At 47.4% G+C, this 23,461-nt stretch overlaps 1 protein-coding gene across 1 annotated transcript in view; it reads left to right on the forward strand.

Moving 5' to 3' along the window:
* The window catches only part of VPS13B (vacuolar protein sorting 13 homolog B), a 2,999,480-nt gene that overhangs the window by 1,455,526 nt on the left and 1,520,493 nt on the right, over window positions 1-23,461 (forward strand). The gene's annotated exons all lie outside the window — the stretch shown is intronic.

The raw sequence follows: 23,461 nt of genomic DNA on the forward strand, positions 1-23,461 counted from the left end.
GACACTGGTCTCCGGAGGAGTCAAGGCTCCACATCAATGTGTTAGAACTTCAGGCAATCCGGCTAGCATTGAAAGCATTTCTTCCCTTTGTCAAGGGGAAGTTTGTGCAAGTGTTCACGGACAACACCACCGCCATGTGGTACTGCAACAAGCAAGGCGTTTGATACGGTGGACCACTCCATCTTGCTTTCACGTATCAGAGCGGCGGGAATCGGGGGCTCAGCCCTGGTCTGGCTTTCGTCCTTCCTGCAGCACCGCACCCAGGCAGTCCGGCTGGGGGATTTCACATCAACCCCACGTAAGATCACCTGTGGTGTTCCCCAGGGTTCTTCTCTCTCCCCTCTTCTGTTTAATCTGTATATCTACCCTCTTATCTTTGCACTCCAGCAGCTGGAGGTCACTGTATATAACTATGCAGATGACCTCCAGCTCGTCTTTGATCTTTCTCCCTCTTCTCATTCTGTTTCCAATTTTCAAACTGTTATGATTTTCATCAGGGACTGGATGAGCCACAACCATTTAAAGCTGAACCCAGACAAGACCGAGCTGGTTCTCACGGGTGGCTCCTCCAGTCCCTGGACTTCTTTTTCTTTTTGGCCCTCTTCCTTTGGCCCCTCTCCCACTCCCTCCCCTACCGTTAAGACCCTTGGCATAAGAATGAATAACCTTCTCACTCTCCAGTCACAAGTTAGCTCTGTCGTTTCTTCCTGTTTCTTCACTCTCCGCACCATCCGCACTGTCTCTCGCTTCTTTTCCCCTCTGGCACTAAAACTAATCATGTCTGCCCTTGTGATCTCCCGGTTGGACTACGCCAATGCCCTTTACAACGGCATCCCGGCCTACAGTCTAAGAAAACTTCAACTAGTGCAGAATCAGGCGGCTCGGCTAGTTTATGGCCTTTCCCGCTCTCACCACTCCACGCCACTTCTAAAGGATCTACACTGGCTGCCTGTCCGGCAGCGCTCTCTTTTTAAGTTGGGCTGTATGGTCTTTCAGTCTCGCCAGGGAACCGCTCCTGCTTTTATTTCTGCCCTGTTGAAGGAATATGTTCCCATTAGGGAGCTCCGATCCTCGTCCCAAGCTCTCCTACAGGTCCCCCGTTTCAAGAGGAAAAAATGGGGTGGGTCCAAATTCTCATTTCTGGCACCCACCTTTTGGAACTCCCTTCCTGCCCATCTGCGACTGGCCAAAGATTATTCTTTCTTTCGTAAGGGCTTGAAGACTTTTCTGTTCAGCCAAGCTTTCCCACTATGAATTCAATTCTGAACTGATTTTTGTTTATCCCTCTGTTTCTGTAGTCCATGTTCCCAAAAGCGCCAAGAAACCGTCTGGTGTATGTTGCGCTATAGAAATATTTTAAATTCAAATTCAAATTCAAGGCGGGTGGGGTTGTGGACCCTTTGTCAACAGGCCCTGTGTCTCTGGACATCTGGCAGATTCTCTGAACGTCAGTGCGGATGAACTCAGCCATCGATGCCTAGCGGGTTACAAATGGCATCTCTGGTCGAAGGTGGAACAAGGTCTCTTTCAGCAGTGGGGAGAGTCTTGGTTGGATCTATTTGCTTCCAAAGAGAATGCACAATGTCTGCAATTTTGCATGTTGGAGTATCCAAGGTGGCTATCGCTCTGCAACGCTTTTTGTCACGATTGTTGTCCAGACCTCCTATATGCCTTTCAGCCCATACCACTCCTACCCAAAGTTCTGAAGAAGATCAAGAATGACCGGGCCCAAGTCATTCTTGTGGCTCCGGACTGGGCACAGAAAGTCTGGTATCCAGACCTGCTTTGATCCTCCGATCAGGCTGCCCCTTCAGGAGGATCTTCTGTCGCAGGAGCAGGGGAGGGTTCTCAATCCAAACCGGTCAACTCTCTGCCTCCATGCATGGAGATTGAGCAGCGACAGTTGATAGCTTTCAACCTTCCTGTCGAAATATGTAATACTATTTTGGTGACCTGACGACCCTCCACTAAGACAATATACACCTGCTGTTGGCAAGAATTTGTAAAGTAGGGTACAGAAAGTCTATTGACCCTCTTACTGCTTCTCTATTGAATATTCTTCTCTTTATTCTTACCATCGCCCAGCTCTGCTTTAGGCACTCTAAAGGGTTATCTTTCTTCTCTGTTCGCTTTTTTGCAGCTGCCAGACGAACATTCCTTGTTCAATTCCCCTATTTTTAAAAGGCCTTTTTCATATGTTTCCACCTACGCCTTTTGTCATGCTGCAGTGGGAGAATAATTTGGTCCTCACTTTTTTCATGTGTGCTCCCTTCGAGCCGTTAAATAGTTGTCCCCTCTGGCTGCTTACCTTCAAAACAGTCTTTCTAGTGGCGATAACATCTGCCCGGAAGGTGAGTGAGTTGCAAGCTCTATCATGTAAGCCTCCCTACATGATGACTTTTATGAATAAGGTGGTGCTTCACACCTGTGCTTCATTAATACCAAAAGTGGTGAGCCTATTCCTTTTGGATCAATCAATCATGCTGCCCACCTTTTTTGCTCCCCTGCACACTTTTAAGGAAGAGAAATGTCTCCAATGTCTGGACACAAGAAGAACATTGTTATTCTGCGTTCCTCACACAAAAGAGTTGTGGGTTACATGGGAGCTAAAAAAGTCAGGCTGTGCAGAAACTGACCATTTCTCGCTGGGTCGTTCTCTGCATTAAGATCTGCTATTCCCTGGCTATGTAGCAGCCCCTTGAAGGCTAAGAAGCTTATTTCACCAGGGAGAATGCTGCGACCACGGCTTTGGCTCGGGGTGTCCCAGTCCTGGACATCTGTCAGGTAGCATCGTGGGCGTCTCTGCACACGTTTGCCAGTCCGGCCCGCATTGACGGCTTTTCCCCAGTTCAGTCCTGTAGGACATTTTACTGTGAAAATTCGTCCGCAGCCCACTGCCAGTATGGTATGGCTTGGATATCTATTCAAAGGTAAGGAATCTGCAGAGAGAAGTCTCTATCAGATTAACAAGTTACTTACCAATGGTACTGCATTATCTGGTTGAGACAATATCTTGCTGCAGTTTCCTTATAGTCCCACCCATGCCTCCCTGCTCTGCGGACTCATTTAATATAGTTAGGGTTGCTCCCTTTTCAGGGCACTAGTTGTGACACACACACAAGTCAATTCACTTCATGGCTCTGTGCTTCTGGCATGGAAAGGTGGAAAGTGACTGACGTCCGCAAGATGAAAACACTTGCGTGAATTACAATAACATTAAAAATAAAATTAATGTACTTAACCTGGGCAGCGTCCTCTGTTTCTTTTGCAGTCTGTGGCTCGGGCAGGCACGATTGGAAGAGGTAACTTCACTAAGCAATTCAGATGGTTTTCTCATGCTTTTAACCAGCATGAGAGCAGTGCCAGAATTGGATGGGGCAGGTTGCTAGTCCCTCCATCAGGCCCTGTAGGTCTGTGCTTGATCTCCACCAGCTGGGTGGAGAGCTTCAAAGTGTGCGTGTCAGTTTGGTCAGGGCAACAAAGCCGGCCAAACTGACTTGCGCACTTTGCAGTGTCTAGCCAGCCACTGCTCTACTCCTCCATGCAGCAGAGGGAACACCCCTCCTTTCTCCCGGCTCCGGGGTAGGCTGCGGCTGCGGTGCGCCTTGTGAAAAAAAAAATGGCAATGAAACTGCTGGGGCGAGATTTTGATCGATACCTTATCACTATTGATCTAAAACCCCGTTCTGGTCGACTGAACCTTTGTTGCCTGTCATTGAGGGAAGAAAGTGCATCTCTTACCAAGTTAGTTCACCCAATAATGGACTCCGCTCTGAAAGATCACAAACAACTTCTAGCTTTCAAAGGTTTATTATAAAGTTAGGATAAGCTGCAAGTACAGGCATCTCAGAATGAGATTCACAAGATACACGGGCCCAACTACATACATGTGCTCTCTGAAAACCCTCAGACGAGCAAAGAAGACTACGAGTTCTAGGAATAACAAAGCTATTAGCATAGACACGTATTGAGATCTCTCCGTCATTTAAGGTTGGAGGGAAAACACAGGTTAGGCTGTCCCTACCCTGCTCTGGATGGTATCCCTACTTAACAAGGTCTCAACCTATCAAAAGGTGTCAGCGGTGAATGACTTCCTAGGAAGATCACCCACTCTTAGTCTCTTGGTGAAAACCTATGGTCCTCCAGTCATGACCCCTCTCTGCCTACCCATCCGCTCTCTAAAGGGTCCTCAGGCATCTGCTCTAACTCCACCCAGGGGTGCTGTCCCTAATACAAAACATACAACATCGTTTGAGACGCCCCTCGTGAGACGCCCCTCACGTGGTGTAGCTTCTGGCTTTTTCCATGATGAGGCCTCGTGCGTTAGAGTTGACCTTGCTTCCCAGACTCTTCTCCGGCCCGCTGATACCCCTTAAAACATTCCGGAACCCTCCTCCGTGTCTGGGCCGTCTCCTGAACAAACCTCTATTCATTTCATTTATAATTGGATCCCCCCTTTCTCTTGCAGACAGACATCTGCAGCCAAGATCCCAATTCTCATAGACTTCCAACAAAAGTTTGCAACATTTCTCGGCCCAGACCAATACGTGTAAATCAATGTCTATAAACATTTCAGGCCTACAGCATTTCTCATAATGATTATACCATTCAAATCCTTCATTAATTAGTAGCATGTTAATACTCTATTCTATGATTCGGTAAACACATCTATAAAATATGGCCCATTAACGCTACTACTAAAAGACATTAGTGCAATCCATGTCGTGAAAACAAACACCTTTCCCATCCCTTCCAGCTCTGGCCCTGAGGCCTACCACGTTCTACGTTTAACCGCATGCCATCTTACATTTTAGCAGCTACACGACATGGATTCAGGATTAATCACGTCTAATAAAGTTATATAATTTCACACATTTCTGCATTAGTTCCACTTCTACTTAAATCTCTAAGTTAACTGCACATTTCAGAATATAAATACATATAATATCAGCACTCATGGCATTTCTCTTCATGACTTGTGCTTACTACGTGTAAGTGTGATGTACTTATACATTTAGGTCAGTTTGCGCTCTCTCAGTTCCCCCCTTTGATGACCTCTCGGGGTCATCACTAACACTTAAACTGCAGTGATTGCTAGTGCACCTCGTTTCTGCGTTTCCAGAGCCCTCAGACTCCTGTACTGATTATCTTGTATGGCAGCTAATCTCTGTAGCTGTTCCCTCTGGGCCCTCTCCAACCTCCTTGCTCTGTACCATTTGAATACCCTCACCAATCCCCACAACACGATCCCACAGATCAATATTATGATGATAGGTTTCAGCACATACCACACAAAGCTTTTGCCTAATGTGGTGAGCCAACCTCCAGCTTCACTCATTCCATGGCCCACTTTTTCCCAGACATTTTCTCTACTCAGGTCTTCGATCTCCTTGTGAATATCAGTTATGTTCATAATAACTTTCTTATGGGGCTTTGAATTGTCTGGAATGTAAGTGCAACATTCCTGGACCTTCAAAGCCTTACAGACTCCGCCCTCTTTTGCTAGTAGGACGTCTAATGCAAGACGGTTTTGAAGAACCATGGCCCTTGTCGATTGCATCTCTCCTTCCACCAGCATTAAGGACTGAGCAGTGCTGGCAGACAACCTGTCTACGACTGTTGCCAGTCGTCTAAGCTTAACATCATTGAGGATTAGTCCTACAAGGGGGAACACAGCTCCAAATACATCTCCAACCATTTCTGCATCCCCTATATCTCTCTTTCCTCTTGCCGATGCCTTGCCCTCGATGATCTCTAAGTCTTGGGCATGATATATTTTGGGGAAGATAATTGCCAAGTAACATGATCCGTACCAGTTATCAGGTAGTCTCACGTAGGCATTTCTTCCACATACAAAATACACATTTGGAATCACTTGCATTCCCTTTAGGAAATCCTTAGTATAATATTCTAGATTGAAAGCATGTTCACAGCTAACTTCTCCCACGTATACATTTTCATAATACGTTTTGGCTCGGTGAAGACATAGCTTTCCTCTCTGCGTTCTATCTAAAGCTATTGGACCACTACTACCCTTTCTCTTGTGTGCCTTCTCTTCCTCGGTCCAATCTGTTTTCCATTGTCCTGATTTTTTCAAAATCTTTTGTCTCCTGTATCGATCATCCACCTGCCCTATGAACTTCTTCTCGACTTCTGACACCTTGCATGTCAGAATGTTTCTGCGGGCATGTGAAGTATCTAAGGTAATCCAAGGAATGAAAAACTTGGCCAATCTGTCGTCACTCTTCCAGTAGTCCCATTTGTTCATTTGCTTATAATTTGGGACTTCTGGTAACACTGAATCATAATTAGAGAAATAGTATTCAAAACTATCCCTCCCATAAAATATACTAAGCAATAAGCTACATGTAATGCCATATGTCAGCGGGAGGTGATGATATCGAATGCCTTCATCTACAGACGCCGGCAACTGCATGCAGACATAGCAGTCCTTAACCTCAATGGCATCCACGTATTCATATAAAAGTTTAGCATAAGCATTTGACCTAAAGTAGCCTTGGGACTCATCCACGTGTAACCTGCGAGCTTCTGCAGCTAATAACGCTTTCTCTTGAATGTTTTCCCCTTTCTCACCAGCAACGGTGGGTTTAGGTGTCACTACAGATTTCGCATCGGTTACCTTTGCCTCTTCCTCATGTCCCTTTACATAGGAGACTGTGACTACTAAAACTATTAATATTATCACTCCTACTATTAGTGTGCCTATTATACATTTGGCTCTGCGGTTTGGGGTGCCGGTTTCCATGTCGTCAGACAGTATGGCTCTCTTATCTCAGCACAAAGTTCTTTTCTTCTCGTTCCTTTACAGTCCTTTTTACTCCTTTTGTCCTTAGAACCACACGACTGGAAACTGACAACCTCCTTTACAAAAGTCTTTTAAAGGTTTCAACACAGACAACCCTAGCCCTTCTCCGTCAACTCAAGGGAAGGTCCCTAAGATTCTCTGCTTCCTGGGCGCTAGGTAATCTTCTTTTTCTTGCTTATTTACAAAGTCTCTAAGCATCTACAATCAGGCTTGTGCCTGCGGCTTTGACAGCATAGTTCAATATTTCCAAACAAAGAATGTGCTCTTCATGGCTTGTTATCTTTGTACCAAAGTCGGGGAATTGCAATTCTGTGAAAAACATGTGCTTTAACTTGCTGAGGCGGGGAGGGCTGGGGAGTGTGAAAGTTAGTGACCCTTCTGCTTCGACTCCGGGTACTAACAGTTGTACTTCCACTGTGATGATGGGCTCAGAGCTGGACACCACCACCGCTCGTATCCTCCCTGTCTCCTGTTCCAAAGACATTTGTCGCCAGATATGTCCACTCAGGGGTGGCGTATCTTCTGCTAGGCACACGCACTCTTCTTGACCTTCTCAAGTCCGGTGCTTCAGCGCCCTGAGCACCTTCTTCCGGGTCGGAGTCCTCTGATATCGGAGGAAGGGTTCTCTCTGGAGTTGACCTCAGGCTAGAGCTCCTTCTTTGCGGCCAATTAGCTTCTCCACGTACCCTTCTACTCCTTCTCCTTCTGGTCTGTTCACGCTCTCTGTCAGACTGGTCTGTGTCTGACTCGTACTCCCAGCTACTTTCTCCTTCAGTAGCGTCGTCTGTTTCGCTGTTGTACTGACCGTCCTCAGCTTGGTCAGACTCGTTCCCTGCTTCTGCTGGCACCTCTACAGCTTGGCTGGCCCCCTCTATGGCTTCTCGGTCCGCAGCTGGACGTCTATCCGAGAGAGGAGCTGTTTCTTCCAGAGGTGCTGGAACCCTCCGCGTATGCGACGCGTGGATCCAATTGGGCAGGCCTCCCACCTTTACTGCAGTGTTCGTGATCAGGATGATCTGGAAGGGCCCACTCCAACGAACATCCAGGCAGCTTCTTCTCACGTGCTTTCGCACAAGCACCCAGTCTCCAGGACACAGGTCGTGGCACAGGTCCTGGCACGACGGAACTTCGGCAGCATGCACCTGAAGGGACACAGAATGAATGGCGTCAGACAGCCCCTTACAATAGTCCAGGATCATATCATCTGTGATGTTTAACAGTGCGGCAGTTGGGACAGAAGGCAACCTCATTGCTCTCCCCATCAACACCTCATGGGGTGACAGCCCCGTTCTTCTATCTGGGGTACTACGGAGGCTGATAAGGACCAATGGCAGAGCGTCAGGCCAACTCAAGGACGTTGATGAACACACCTTTGCAATTCTGGCCTTTATAGTGCTATTGATCTGCTCCACAATTCCTGAGGCCTCTGGTCGGTAACTGCAATGCAATTTCTGATCTATGTTCAGAGCCGCACAAATCATTTTCACAAGCGAGCTGTTGAAATGCGTTCCCCTATCCGATTCCAAAGAGGCCGGCACCCCGAAGCGCGGAATGAGCTCCCTAAGCAGTAACTTGGCTACTGTGAGGGTGTCGCACCTACGTGTAGGGTATGCCTCAACCCATCTGGAGAATACGCAAACAACTACCAGGACATAACGGAGGCGGTTGCACCTTGGCAGTTCGATAAAATCCAACTGCATGCGGTTGAATGGACCCCCTGACCTCCCAATGTGGCTCAGTGCAACTGGTGTCTTTTTCCCTACATTCAACTGCTGACAGGTCACACAACGCTGGCACACTGCTTCGGCTGCTACTCTGAACTTAGGATTATACCAGGTCTGCCTAAACACTCTCAGCATAGCGTCTCTCCCTAAGTGTACGGGACCATGGATTTGTCTAGCCATTGGGCTTACCATCTCATTGGGTAACACTGCTCTGCCATCTGCTGAGACCCAGAAATGGGCCTCACCCACCACACATCCTGCCTTTTCCCATGTTTGTTTTTCAAAATCAGGAGCATTTTCTTGCATGCACTTTAGTTCGTCCCAAGAGTCAACAGTTTCTAGTATCATAGCTAATTCAGTTCTTACATTTATTCCACCCACTTCCACCTCTGTGAAAGAGTACCCTTGTTCCGCGCAATACCGCGCGACTTCGTCGGCATATCTATTGCCTTGTGACACGAAGTCCATGTTTCTGGTATGTGCGGTGCACTTCACAACTGCGATACCTGCTGGACATTGCAATGCCTCTAACAACAAGCGCACAAACTCCCCATTGCGAATGGGAGAGCCTGAGGAAGTCATGAAACCTCTTTGAGACCACAACTGCCCGTAATCATGAACTACCCCGTAACCATATTGGCTGTCGGTGTATATGGTGACTCGAATTTGATTGCTTGCCAAGCAAGCACGCGTTAAGGCAATAATCTCGGCTACCTGAGCGGAGTGTACTCCTTCCAGGCATCCAGCTTCCACAACTCCAGTAATCGTACAAACAGCGTAAGCTGCTCTCAACTGCCCAACTTCGTCTCTTACACATGAGCCATCGACAAAGAAAATTTCATCTGGGTCAGTCAGTGGCTCATCTACGATGTCGGGTCTAGGTTTGGTGCATAGTTCAGTCACATCGAGGCAGTCATGGTCTGTACATTCATCATCATCATCGATATCATTTGGGAGTGGCATCAAGGTAGCAGGATTCAAAACAGAGCATCTCCTGAGGGTCACGTTCTCTGCAGCAAGGATAACTTGCTCATAGCGCGTGAGCCTACTGTTGGTCAGATGCTGTGTTTTGGTCCTGGTCATTAACAGTTCAACAGAATGGGGCACGTACACCTCTAACGGATGCCCCATGACAATATTCTCACACCTCTCGATGCTGACACCTGTTGCGGCAACGGATTTGAGACATCCGGGCAACGCTGCGGCTACTGGGTCTAAAGTAGCCGAGAAATAAGCGACTGGTCTACGGGCATTCCCATGAATTTGGACTAACACAGACAGAGCGCAACCCTCTCTCTCACAACAATAAAGCAAGAATGGTTTATCGTAATCAGGCATTCCCAAAGCCGGAGCACGACACAGGTCCTCTCGCAGCTGTAGGAACGCCATCAAACAGTCTTTGTCCCATGGTACCGGATCGCTCACCTCCTTGTGCGTCAGTTTCTGCAAGGGTTTGGCTTTCAGTGAAAAGTTCGCAATCCACTGTCGGCAATACCCCACCATCCCTAGGAACATCCTGACTTCTCTCTGTGTTTTAGGCGCATTCATCTTCATGATGGCCTCTATCCTGTCTGGTGACACTTTTCGTTTGCCTTTCTCAATTCTGTGTCCCAAGTACTGCACTTCTGTCAGGCAGTACTGTAACTTTCCCGGGGACACCTTGTGCCCATTTGCAGCTAGGTGATTTAGCAAAGCAATGGAGTCCTCCCTGCAAGCTTCTTCTGTTTCTGACGCCACAAGGAGGTCGTCTATGTACTGGACCAGAACTGACCTCTGGGGCAGCACTAGACTTTCAAGATTTTTCTTCAGAAGCTGGTTGAAGATCGATGGGCTCTCTGTATACCCCTGAGGAATACGACACCATGTTAGGACGCGACCTTCCAGCTTAAATGCGAAAAGAAAATGGCTCTCTTCGTCCAGAGGGATCGAAAAGAAAGCCTGGCAAAGATCAATCACAGTGAACCATTCTGCTTGGAACGGTATCTGAAACAGTATCACTGATGGATTCGGTACCACTGGACAACATGAAACAACTATGTTATTAATCTTTCGGAGGTCCTGCACTATCCGGAATTTCCCATTTGGTTTCTGCAAACCCATAATCGGGGAGTTACATGGACTACCCACGATTTCTTTCAGTATTCCCTGCTTAATCATGGACTCGATCACGGGTTTTATGCCTGCAATCGTTTCTGGAGTCAATTTATATTGGGGTGTTCTTGGAAACTCAGCATGCGGTTTCACTCCAATTTTCACTGGGTCCACCCCCTTGACCAGTCCAATCTCTTCCCCAGTGAAATCCCACACTTCTGGTGCCACGGTCTCTCTCAGATCCCAGGGGAGCTCATCTACTGTCAGAGTGGGATACAGCTCCACACATATTCTGGAATTTGCAACCTTGAAGTCAGCATCATCATCATTAGTCAATACCTCCACTCCTTGTGGTGTGCAGTATATGGTGCAATTTAACTTGCACAAAAGATCTCTTCCTAGCAGACATACAGGACTAGAATCGCAAACCACAAACTGGTGCTCATCGCTGTACTTCCCTATTTTCACCTGCACGGGTTCAGTCAGTGGGCTGGTCATTCTCCTGTTAGCGACCCCCACCACTTGTATGGTCTCTCCAGACATGGGCAGGCCTGGAACTGCGGCTGATCTGATCGTGGATCTAGTGGCTCCTGTGTCCACTAGAAATGTCGTGGGGCACCCTGCCACTTCGGCCTCAACATAGGGTCCCCTTTGATCCACCTCCAAGGCTGCCCCGAGGGTACAGTCCTCCCTTTCCACTCTCTGTCCAGTTAGTGGGTCTACATAATAGCACTCCTCTCCTCCTACGAACAGGGGCATCTGTCTATATGTCTTACCCTTAGTCCCTACTCTGGGTGGCTGAGGGAACTGGGCTCGGGGGGGAGGCCCCCCCCCCTTTGAGCACCTTTCCCTGGTATTGCGTTACCCCTCTCGTAGGCACACTCTGAACCTCTTCCTCCTCTACCTCCTGTTCCCCTATCTCAACATTGTAGGGACACTCGCGTTTCCAATGCCCCACCTCGTTACACTGGTGGCACCGAGTCGTTTTCTTCAAGGCAGCTATGTCTATTCTGGGTCTAAAGGTGGAGTTCTCCTCATTGCCCTTGTTCTGGCCATACTGTTTCTTTCCCCCAGTTCCTGTTCCTTGTTGCTGTTGCTGCTGTCCCCCCTTCCCGGCTGCCTGCATCTGTACCACCATCAGTTTCTCCTTTAGTTTCTTTGCCTTGGAGTCTATCTCATCACAGCAGTACCTGGCATATCTCAGGATTTCATCTAGGGGTTTATTTTGCCAACAAATCAAGTGTTGCTGAATCATTAAACTAATATCCGGTCTCAGGCCCAAGACGAACTTGGACACAAATTACCCTATGTCCTTTGGATCCATTACATCCAGACCGCTATACTGTTTAAACGCCTTCAGCAATCTCTCGTAATATTCGTGAACTGTCTCTTTGGGTTCCTGTCTGGTTCGATCTATTTTGACCCAATCTATGTCTTGCATTGGCACTTTATCTTTCAGCCAAGTCATCACTCTTTCGTATTTTGCCATCACAGTCTCGGACGGCCCGTTAGTCTTAGCGTCTCTCTCCGGCTCTGTTGTGGGCCACTCAGCGCTAACCTTGCATGCTGTCCACAAATCTCCTGGCACTACAATGTCAAACAGCGTGTTCAGATCTATCCATAGGACCTTTGAGATTTTTACGAATCTCTCAACTTGCTTGTACCATTCCACTGGGTTCTCCCGCAATTTGGGGAAGGAAGTGGTAAAAGCAGCTAAATCTCCCCTACTCCATGGGACGTGCACATAGTTCCCATTTGCGACTTCACGCAAAGGGTATGCCTCTATTCCCTGCAGTCCTCCTGGTGTCATACCAAGCATGCTTCTCCTGACGGTCCCCTTCTTGGACCACCTCTCTTCCCATTTATCTAGTGCCCTCCATGTCCTTATTCCAGTGATCAGTTCCCTTATGTGCGTTTTCAGTCCGATCGTTCTCCTCTCATCTAGGTCTCGATCTGAATAATGTAGCCTATGGTTACCCTGTAAAGCTTTGGTCCTTGACAGGTCCACCATATATTTGCCTGCTAGTTCGACTAACTTCTCATGGATTGTTCTCGCCTTTCGAGTGATGTCCTTTGCCATGAACAGTATTTCATCCTGCTCATACATCTCCATTCTTTCTAAAGGCAAGGTACCATCTACCATGTCATCCAGATCTGACCTTAAGCTGGCGACATCGAGTCTCTTGGCTTTTATCTCAGCTCTCAATATCTCATTCGAGGGAGGTTCACAGGTTTCTCTCCCATCCCAACTCCGAGCCCTACGTTTGGGTTCGGGAGAGTTAAGGAGTGTTCTCCCTTGCTCCCATCTCTCCAGGTCCCATGCTCGGCCATCCGATCTTGGAAGGTGATGGAACACGGGCCTGTTACCCCCAATTTTACTTTGCCCATTCTCTCTTTCTTCTCTCTTTTCACCGTACGACTCTCTGCTATTTTCCCTCCGGTCGCCACTCTCTCTCTGCCTAGTATCGCTCAGTATCTGATACGATCCTTCTTGGTTCCCCATATTCCCTGGACTGCGCTCATGTCCGTCATCACAGGGACTGTGGCGCGACCTCTCGCAACTCCCATTCTGTTCTCTGTTGCCGGGCACACAGTGGATACACTTAAAGCTGGTTCTGTACTCCCGCGTTCTCCTGTCTTCTTCACTGTGTATTGGGCGAGGCACCCCCCCACTCTCGGGGCCCCCGTTTTCCAAGCCTGATCTACCTCCTCTCCGGGCCCAATGGGTGACTCCCCTACTGTCCTTCTCCCTCCCGTCCCACTCCGGACTGCTCTCCTCAGCCCCGCAGTGAGTCCGGGCTCTGCTATCCTGACTTTCCCTTCCAGCTTCCGCAGCTATGATGCTCTTGTGAGCCTCTACTGCCTCATCCCACTTCTTCAGGTACTCGTTTAACTCCTGAAAGGATTTCCGTCCTGATCCCCTCATATCCACTGGCCATCTAAGGCCCCCCGGATCCCCTACTGGATCCTCTGCTGTGTGTACTGGGGTGCTCCACTCTCTTGGTATCGGCAACTGACTTGGGGAGTTGATCGTATCGTTCCTCCTTGCCATCTCTGCTCTTTCTCTGTCCCTCCGTACCCGTTCCTCCCCTCTGGCTCTTTCTGGGTCATAAATCGATACGATAGGACCTATGGTAACAGGTACTTGTAGTGCATCTGGCAATGCGTAGGATGTGGCACACTCCGTTTCCGGCACCCTTTGTACCACAAACCTCCCGACTACCTGCTGCACCGGACTAGGCTGGGACAGTTCTGTCTTTGCAGCGGGGTCCCAATCGGAGCTGGGAAGCGGTCTATGCTCTCCTGCGTTGCCCCCCCCCTTCACTATGCTCGACCTCTCCCCCTACTCTGTTATACGGGGGTGGCCTATCCGTCAGTAACCTGTTTATCAAGCTGTCCTCTGTTTCGCTCTCATCATCTTCTTCTAGGGGGCTTTTGTTCCCGGGCATCTCTAACACTGGGTACAATTTATTTACTTCCATGTTATGCACTCTCCATCTTTTGGCATCTGCGTCCCACTTGGCATCCTGCACTGCCCTTACCGATCGTTTCACCCTTTCTTGTCGTCTATTCATGTTCTTCTCGTGCGCTGCCCTAATCCAGGCATTGAGAGCTTCAAACTGGGTCGGTCTAGGCAAGGGTCTCATTGAGGTCATAACTGCTTTTAATCGGTGTAGCACCTCTAATCTGAACGTCCCGTACTTCGGAAACGTCAGTTCCTCATTTCCTTCTGTAATCTTACTCCACTCTGAAATCCACAAAATTGTATGCAGCCCAACATTTGCCGCCATATAACGAGCCGGCGTACCCTCCGGCGGGGCTTCTTCCCCTTCATACGATCCCCGCCTCTCTTTTTTAAACGCCGCTCTCAACCATTTAAAACACTTCATGATTATACGCACAAATTCCAGCCTCAATACTCTGTTTACTTCCTGATGATAATCCACCACTCCTAGCGCGGCTTTGCTAGCTGGCCTATCGCAGCGCGGTCTTTCTCCGGCCGGCCAATCCCAGCGCGGCACTTTCTGACGTCACTCGTCTCCGCTTCGCAGCAGCACCCCTCCTTTCTCAGCTCTTCTCCCGGTCATGCATGCGTCCCATTCATACCCTGAAAAATGACTACTTCCGACCAAGCGGTCACTTCCCTCGACTGTACGTCCACAGTCTATCTGTAATTGTCAACACAACTGACGAAATGTCTATCGTCTCTCCGATAGGTTGCTTACACACACAGTAACCTCCGACCAGCGTCCGTTACTCACGCACTCATTCTTACGTTCCCCCTATCTCGGTCTTTCGGGTGATCAATGGTACCTCATGACCCCCTTCGCACTGGTTGACAATTACTCTGGATGTCCGATACACCCGAACCACTTAAGCTCTCCTTGAACTTAAGATTTCCACCGGTTGCGCGCGCTCACAACCTGTTCCACAGTCACTCTACAGACATTCAACTCCGCCAGACATTACAACATAGATACAATACAAAAACACCGCAATCTAACACGCATGACCCTTTATACTCACTCTCGACCGATACTGCTGCTTTTCTGTCTCACGTCATCCGGACCTTCTTCGGCGGGCGGTTCTTCCGATCATCGATCTCTAGGGGCCTTGGGGTAATCTAACCTGGCCTAGATCACCTTCCTCAAGAAGGCAACCATCCTCTATAGCTACCAACTGCTTGGGCGAGATTTTGATCGATACCTTATCACTATTGATCTAAAACCCCGTTCTGGTCGACTGAACCTTTGTTGCCTGTCATTGAGGGAAGAAAGTGCATCTCTTACCAAGTTAGTTCACCCAATAATGGACTCCGCTCTGAAAGATCACAAACAACTTCTAGCTTTCAAAGGTTTATTATAAAGTTAGGATAAGCTGCAAGTACAGGCATCTCAGAATGAGATTCACAAGATACACGGGCCCAACTACATACATGTGCTCTCTGAAAACCCTCAGACGAGCAAAGAAGACTACGAGTACAAGTTCTAGGAATAACAAAGCTATTAGCATAGACACGTATTGAGATCTCTCCGTCATTTAAGGTTGGAGGGAAAACACAGGTTTGGCTGTCCCTACCCTGCTCTGGATGGTATCCCTACTTAACAAGGTCTCAACCTATCAAAAGGTGTCAGCGGTGAATGACCTCCTAGGAAGATCACCCACTCTTAGTCTCTTGGTGAAAACCTATGGTCCTCCAGTCATGACCCCTCTCTGCCTACCCATCCGCTCTCTAAAGGGTCCTCAGGCATCTGCTCTAACTCCACCCAGGGGTGCTGTCCCTAATACAAAACATACACCATCGTTTGAGACGCCCCTCGTGAGACGCCCCTCACGTGGTGTAGCTTCTGGCTTTTTCCATGATGAGGCCTCGTGCGTTAGAGTTGACCTTGCTTCCCAGACTCTTCTCCGGCCCGCTGATACCCCTTAAAACATTCCGGAACCCTCCTCCGTGTCTGGGCCGTCTCCTGAACAAACCTCTATTCATTTCATTTATAATTGGATCCCCCCTTTCTCTTGCAGACAGACATCTGCAGCCAAGATCCCAATTCTCATAGACTTCCAACAAAAGTTTGCAACATTTCTCGGCCCAGACCAATACGTGTAAATCAATGTCTATAAACATTTCAGGCCTACAGCATTTCTCATAATGATTATACCATTCAAATCCTTCATTAATTAGTAGCATGTTAATACTCTATTCTATGATTCGGTAAACACATCTATAAAATATGGCCCATTAACGCTACTACTAAAAGACATTAGTGCAATCCATGTCGTGAAAACAAACACCTTTCCCATCCCTTCCAGCTCTGGCCCTGAGGCCTACCACGTTCTACGTTTAACCGCATGCCATCTTACATTTTAGCAGCTACACGACATGGATTCAGGATTAATCACGTCTAATAAAGTTATATAATTTCACACATTTCTGCATTAGTTCCACTTCTACTTAAATCTCTAAGTTAACTGCACATTTCAGAATATAAATGCATATAATATCAGCACTCATGGCATTTCTCTTCATGACTTGTGCTTACTACGTGTAAGTGTGATGTACTTATACATTTAGGTCAGTTTGCGCTCTCTCAAAATAATGTCATTGGAATGGTATTGTTCACATGGATTTAGCGCGGCACGCAACAGGCAGGCGGGCGGGCGGGGGTGGATTCTCCCCCACCCCCATGAAAAAACCGCCACTGGTACTATGTGCCCAAAACAGATGCACTGATACGAGCGAAAGAAGTCCTACGGGAGGTAAGGGTTTATGCAGCATGACAGAGACTACAGTCACACCTTTACGCTTTGCATGTGCCGTATAACTCCCACAAATACCCCTCTTGCATCAGCAGTTTATGAGTTTGGCTGTTCAGTGTTTGTGATCTCCTCGCTCTTTGCAGTTGTTTAATTATTTATCAAGTTTTTAATGATGCAAAGAAGGACCCACTCTAACTCAGCACTAGCTTCCCTATTTATGTATTTGGTTTTTAAATGTGTCTGTCCAAGCACAGTGTTGTAAAGAGAGTCGTTTATGAACACAGTTAAGCTGAGAGACCACAGCTTGAGGGACTATTACATTATTATAGTGTATTCTCTGTCGATGCTAGTTGTCTGGATCCGGTCAGTGGGGTAATGAGGTTTTGAGTGTTGAGGGTGTGTCAAAAGCTCTTGATGAAATGTACTCATTCTGTCTTCAAAACAGTAAAATATCGGACATGTTATAAGACCAATGCACAACACATACCAAGATTATTTCCTCCATTTCTAATTGCTTTGCATTTTTTGCTGTTTTTGTTCAGATTTTACCTTAACAAAATGACAGGTCAATACCTTTGTTATTGGCAGTGCATGGTCCAGCTTAATAATGGCAGTGTTAGGCATCTGCCGTGCTGGTTCTCAGTGCCTGTGTGGCAACTGTGCATTTTGTAAAGATTTCATTCTAATGGTAGGTCCTTTGTGGTTTCTTTTGGAGTGGGATCGTTCACATCAGGAAAATGTTCTCTGAACAACGCCAGTTTGTATATACATATCATTTACTTCAATTGTAGTTATTATGGGAAGTTGACTTGGAGTTGTAAACAGGAAAGGAATGTTACATCTTCACTGGAAAAGAATACTATTTTTGGAAGACAGCATAACAAGATGAAACGCATATTCTACTTTGTTACCGGGGGCAAATATTGCCCATTTTAGTGATTTGCTGTTGGCGAGCCCTGTGCCTTTGTAACTAATTGTCGTTGTGATACATGGTAGTTGTGCCAACTTTTGTTAATATGTGCTGCGGTAGCAGAGGATAGTGGAACTATACCTATACTATACCACACATTGTTGTTGGTTGGTCATCTTTGCTGAGTTGATTTTGCTCATAGATCACTTTCTAGTATTATATAAAGCTCACTGAGGAAGCAGAAATTTAGTGTAACTCATTGAAAACTCCCAATGTTTGAGAACGAAAATGTATTTTATTATTCCTCTGCAGACATCTCTCTTGGCGCCTAATGTATCAGCGTGTACCCTTTTCAAGATTAATTGTTAAAGAAACGGGGAGAGTACTAGACCACATGTCAAATTTCTCTGATATAGAACTTCCTCTTTGGACCTGGCAGTTAAGTTTGTGTAGGTCAGTTTTACTTTTGCCAGGGATTTGTTTCCACCCGTAAATCTTGTGAGCACCCTACATATTTCCACATAACTTCGGGAATCAATGGTAGGGCAACCTCTAATCTCTGGAGTCCTACATCTGCTACGAAATATGAAACTGCAAACTCATGTTGTGCCCAGATGACATTGGAGAAACAAATCCTAATAGTGGTTCATGCACTTGGAGGTTTTGTGCCAAGTATAGTGCATAGGAATATTTCATGTTGACTTTGTTAAAGGGTATAGGGTCGTTATCTTCATCATAGGAGTACATCCATTGCAGGCCTCTGCATTACTGTCGTAAATTATCGTTTGAACCCTTCCCTGAGACCACCTCCTCTTTTTGGGAATGAATGATTGGCCTCCCCCTGATGTTGCATGTGCATCACAATCTTTATACAGTTTGGAAGGTAAATGCTACTCCAATGATTTACCTGTGCCCATGTCCTTGTTTTTATTTTTATTTCATGTTCTGCTCCAGGGCTTTCCACTTGTTCACTGCTCTTCCTCTGTGGCCTCAGAAGCTGTGTGTCATGGTTAAAGGATCATTCTAAGCTGTCTACATTTGCCTCTCTGCTATATCAATAATTAGTCTGAAGGATTAATCATTAGTGTTCTATCTTTCTCTGTGAGAACGGTGTTACCTCTTGAACCACCTAGTATTTTATTATTTTTTATTTAGCTTTTTATAAAGCACACCAACATGGTGTTTGAGTGCGTTTGAATTCAAAGACCATTAGAGATAGTCCTGTCTAGACAGAACGAGTCATAGAAAAATTGACATAAAAGACAGTTTAGTTTTCCAAAACAGGAGGTTCTAGTAAAATTCAAACTGTTTAGCATTTTCATTACAGCATATGTTAGTGATACCAGGTAGGGAGAAAGTGGTGCTGAGAGAAGAAAAATGTAGATCAGGTAAAGTGAAAAATCAGAAACATGTCAGGTCAGAAGAACTACGAGTTTCTTAATGCCATCTGTAGGGATAGGATAAGTTTTCAGTACTAAAATATTGGGAGGGGCAAGAATGCGAGGCTAAGAAAGGGGAGGCAGTGTAGATAATATCACAGCAGTTAGAAAGAAGAAAGTGCTTGGAGATCAAGGTTGTTAGAACTTGAGAAAAACGTAATCGAACTATGTTTTGAATAGATCGGTATGAGTATATATATATATATATATATATATATATATAAATATATATATATATATTACCAAACCAAAGTTCCCCTTGCACAGAAACAGCTCATCACAGCTTGCACAAGGAACACAATGCACTGACCAGATTCTGCGGTGCTTCAAATTTTCTTTAATCGCATGCCGGCTTCCTCATAACGTTTCGGCACACAGGTGTCTTGCTCACAGAGGTCCGGGTGCTCCTTTGTACGTTGTGTACCTCGGAGCTGGAATATTAACGCTGCGGCTCATGCCGCGGAAGGAGCACCACCCTGAAAGAACCGGGGGCCATGCGGTCTTGACTACGGGCCGAGAACATGGGACAGCAGCGCATGGATTCTGCACGCATTCCACACAGCGAGGCCCATCTGTGGGCTTGAAAAGTTACCAACTGAACATTAGCGCGACGAGAGGCACTACAAGTCCCATAAGTCCCATCTAGGGCGTGCATCTAAGCAAGAAGAGGTGTGGTGCCTCAAGCGCTCCTTCATAACTGACAAAGCCTCTAAAGAGAAGTGGGGACACTTCGAAACGCGTCAGCCATCCAGGGCAGTTGGAACAGTTAAAGGATATCGTTGTGTTGGAGGCGTGCTTACCATTCAAGGCTCCTTGTGTGCAGCTGAGGTCCGGGTGCTCCTTTGTACGTTGGGTACCTCGGAGCTGGAATATTTACGCGGCGGCCCATGCTGCGGAAGGAGCACCACCCTGAAAGAACCGGGGGCCATGCGGTCTTGACTACGGGCCGAGAACATGGGACAGCAGCGTATGGATTCTGCACGCATTCCACACAGCGAGGCCCATCTGTGGGCTTGAAAAGTAACCAACTGAACATTAGCGCGACGAGAGGCACTACAAGTCCCATAAGTCCGATCTAAGGCGTGCATCTAAGCAAGAAGGGGTGTGGTGCCTCAAGCGCTCCTTCATAACTGCCAAAGCATCTGAAGAGAAGTGGGGACACTTCGAAACGCGTCAGGCATTCAGGGCAGTTGGAACAGTTAAAGGATATCGTTGTGTTGGAGGCGTGCTTACCATTCAAGGCTCCTTGTGTGCAGCTGAGGTCCGGGTGCTCCTTTGTACGTTAGGTCCCTCGGAGCTGGAATATTTACGCGGCGGTCCATGCCGCGGAAGGAGCCCCACCCTGAAAGAACCGGGGGCCATGCGGTCTTGACTACGGGCCGAGAACATGGGACAGCAGCGTATGGATTCTGCACGCATTCCACTCAGCGAGGCTCATCTGTGGGCTTGAAAAGTTACCAACTGAACATTAGCGCGACGAGAGGCACTACAAGTCCCATAAGTCCCATCTAGGGCGTGCATCTAAGCAAGAAGGGGTGTGGTGTCTCAAGCGCCCCTTCATAACTGCCAAAGCCTCTGAAGAGAAGTGGGGAGACTTCGAAACGCGTCAGGCATCCAGGGCAGTTTGAACAGTGCTTACCATTCAAGGCTCCTTGTGTGCAGCTGAGGTCCGGGTGCTCCTTTGTACGTTGGGTACCTCGGAGCTGGAATATTTACGCGGCGGCCCATGCCCCGGAAGGAGCACCACCCTGAAAGAACCGGGGGCCATGCGGTCTTGACTACGGGCTGAGAACATGGAACAGCAGTATATGGATTCTGCACGCATTCCACACAGCGAGGCCCATCTGTGGGCTTGAAAAGTTACCAACTGAACATTAGCGCGACGATAGGCACTGCAAGTCCCATAAGTCCCATCTAGGGCGTGCATCTAAGCAAGAAGGGGTGTGGTGCCTCAAGCGCTCCTTCATAACTGCCAAAGCCTCTGAAGAGAAGTGGGGACACTTCGAAATGCGTCAGGCATCCAGGACAGTTTGAACAGTTAAAGGATATCGTTGTGTTGGAGGCGTGCTTACCATTCAAGGGGCCTTGTGTGCAGCTGAGGTCCGGGTGCTCCTTTGTACGTTGGGTACCTCGGAGCTGGAGCATTTACGCGGCGGCCCATGCCGCGGAAGGAGCACCACCCTAAAAGAACCGGGGGCCATGCAGTCTTCACTACAGGCCGAGAACATGGGACAGCAGCGTATGGATTCTGCACGCATTCCACACAGGGATGCCCATCTTTGGGCTTGAAAAGTTACCAACTGAACATTAGCGCGACGAGAGGCACTACAAGTCCCATAAGTCCCATCTAGGGCGTGCATCTAAGCAAGAAGAGGTGTGGTGCCTCAAGCGCTCCTTCATATGTGCCAAAGCCTCTGAAGAGAAGTGGGGACACTTCGAAACGCGTCAGGCATCCAGGGCAGTTTGAACAGTAAAGGATATTGTTGTGTTGGAGGCGTGCTTACCATTCAAGGCTCCTTGTGTGCAGCTGAGGTCCGGGTGCTCCTTTGTACTTTGGGTACCTCGGAGCTGGAATATTTACGCGGCGGCCCATGCCGGGGAAGGAGCACCACCCTGAAAGAACCGGGGGCCATGAGGTCTTGAACCGGTCCGAGAACATGGGACAGCAGCGTATGGATTCTGCATGCATTCCACACAGCGAGGCCCATCTGTGGGCTTGAAAAGTTACCAACTGAACATTAGCACGACGAGAGGCACTACAAGTCCCATAAGTCCCATCTAGGGCGTGCATCTAAGCAAGAAGCGGCGTGGTGCCTCAAGCGCTCCTTCATAACTGCCAAAGCCTCTGAAGAGAGGTGGGGACACTTCGAAACACGTCAGGCATCCAAGGCAGTTTGAACAGTTAAAGGATATCGTTGTGTTGGATGCGTGCTTACCATTCAAGGCTCCTTATGTGCAGCTGAGGTCCGGGTGCTCCTTTTGTACGTTGGGTACCTCGGAGCTGGAAAAAAAAATATATATATATATATATATATATATATATTTTTTTTTTAAGAAACAAATCTTATTGGCATCTCACCTCTTCAGGACTAGAGTTCCATAGAGTGGAAATATTTGCATCAGAGAATCTGGCACTGACAAAACTGAGGGCAGTGTCAACTTGTGGGAAAGCAATTTGGAAAAGGCTGCAAGGGCATACGTCTATTTTCAATGGATGCAAATGTCTTCATTTTATTTTCCTGTGTTCGCCTAATATCTCATAGATATTAAGTGCTTGTCTTAGACTTTGCATCGCATTCACAAATCGTTCCTTCAGACTGGCGTAATCTACCAATTGTGCAGCTCTGTTCTTGTTGAGTTCTGGAATAGTCAGAGTGATAATACTGAGATGCCATTTATCAGCTTGAGGAGTATCCATTGCTTTATCCATCATGTAAAGCAAAGGCTGCCTTGTCTGAAATGCCACCCATCAGGATTTCATAGTTTAGGACTTTAACCAATACGCTCAAGGGTATTACAAAGCAGTTTCATCTGGACATTGTCTCATAAATGTATTGTCACTTCCAGGTTTATCAAGTGCCGCTTGTCAGTTTGCGAACGTCTGTTTGCCTGTCTGTTTACAGGGTTCCCTTGGTTATAGTCAATCTACTGGGACTATTGGGAAACAGATTTATCACTAGATTCCCTCTTCATGCCAGTATTGTAGGAGTATTAAATGCCAGTGCATCTACTCTTAGTATTAGGCATATATGTCAAGTCAAGTCAAATCATTTATATAGCGCGCTACATACCCAGAGGGTCTCAAGGCGCTTGAAGAAGGGAGGGGAATTATTTGTCAAATATACAGGTTTTAAGTTGCTTTCTGAATGCTAGGTGGTTCTGGGTGAGGCGAAGGTGAGTGGGAAGTGAGTTCCAGGTTTTAGCTGCCAGGTAGGAGAAGGATCTTCCTCCCATGGTGGTTTTATTGATGCGAGGTGCAGTAGCAAAGGCTTGGTTGGAGGATCGTAGCTGGCGGGAGGGGGTGTAGAAGGAAAGTCGTGTGTTGAGGCATTCGGGTCCAAGTTCGTAAAGTGCTTTGTGTGCGTAGGTTAGGAGGCGGAATGTAATCCTCTTATTGACGGGGAGCCAGTGGAGGTTTTTCAGGTGACCGGAAATGTGGTCTTTACGCGGGATGTCTAGTATGAGTCTGGCTGAAGCGTTCTGGATGCGTTGG

Source organism: Lissotriton vulgaris, chromosome 4_1, assembly GCF_964263255.1.
Source record: "Lissotriton vulgaris chromosome 4_1, aLisVul1.2, whole genome shotgun sequence".
Taxonomy (NCBI): Eukaryota; Metazoa; Chordata; class Amphibia; order Caudata; family Salamandridae; genus Lissotriton; species Lissotriton vulgaris.